The sequence below is a fragment of the Triticum dicoccoides genome, chromosome 4A, assembly GCF_002162155.2.
Source record: "Triticum dicoccoides isolate Atlit2015 ecotype Zavitan chromosome 4A, WEW_v2.0, whole genome shotgun sequence".
Lineage (NCBI taxonomy): Eukaryota > Viridiplantae > Streptophyta > Magnoliopsida > Poales > Poaceae > Triticum > Triticum dicoccoides.
Genome location: NC_041386.1, coordinates 139,491,416 through 139,492,437, shown reverse-complemented (window position 1 = coordinate 139,492,437; position 1,022 = coordinate 139,491,416).

Sequence of the window (1,022 nt, the reverse complement as noted above, 5' to 3'; positions counted from 1 at the left end):
GATTGTAAGATTGCACACGAGGAGGAGAGGCTCACAAAAGAGAAGAAGGCTGAAGAGCGTGCTATCTTCATGGATCCGAGAACGATGGATGGCATGGTGAGGCAATATTGAAAACTCACTCATGGTGCGATTGTAGCCAAATCGATGTTCAGTTTGTGGTGGTCATGGTGCCAGTCAAGGTGTCGGCCGTGGTGATGGTGAGCATTGAAGTGCTTGATTTGGTGTAGTATGAACTTTATAGGGGTTGGTCCACCACATAAGACTTGCTATGTGTGGTTTTCTCTTGAATACAAGTTGATCGATTTGATGGCTTTTGGATGAAGTATATGTATGTTTTAATTTGAATTGGATATATATGTTTGTAGTTGAATTATTGCATATGATGCATTTGAATCTTCAAATTATTGATGAAGTGTCGTGCATTTGTTTCAAATATATGTGGTCAGAGATGAAAGAAATAAAAAAAATTAGGACGTTAAATTTAGGGGTATGGTTAGCTCCGGTAACTTTTTAACCCGTAGTATTTGCGAGTTAGTTATTTTATTTCATTTTGAGGGGGAGGAGTTAATAAGGTTTGAAAATGTTTAGAGAGTTGTATGACAGGGTTGGCGAGAGATGCCCTTAGATGCGCGAAAACACGCAATTCAGATGCCTCTTTTCTCTTGTGCAGTGATCCACACTTAAGAAACAATTAAAGTACGTTGATGCTGATATGAGTATATACTGGCTAGTAGTAGTAGTATATTATTATGTGAAGTACAAGTGATACGGTGGTCCTTTCATCTGAAGAAAAGGGCGGGGCCGGAGGCGGGGCACGAGCACGGGTCGACGGCCGTGCCAACTTGCATGCGGCATGCCCCCATGTAGCATTTAACTATTATTATACCGCTGCTAATGATCCCTAATAATAATAATCGTAAAGAGGAGAGCGATCACGACGATGGAAAGCAACGGGATAGGGCAAGAGGGGCGATCGATAGAGAAAGAAATGGGCATCCAGGGCAACTACAGCACAGCACTCC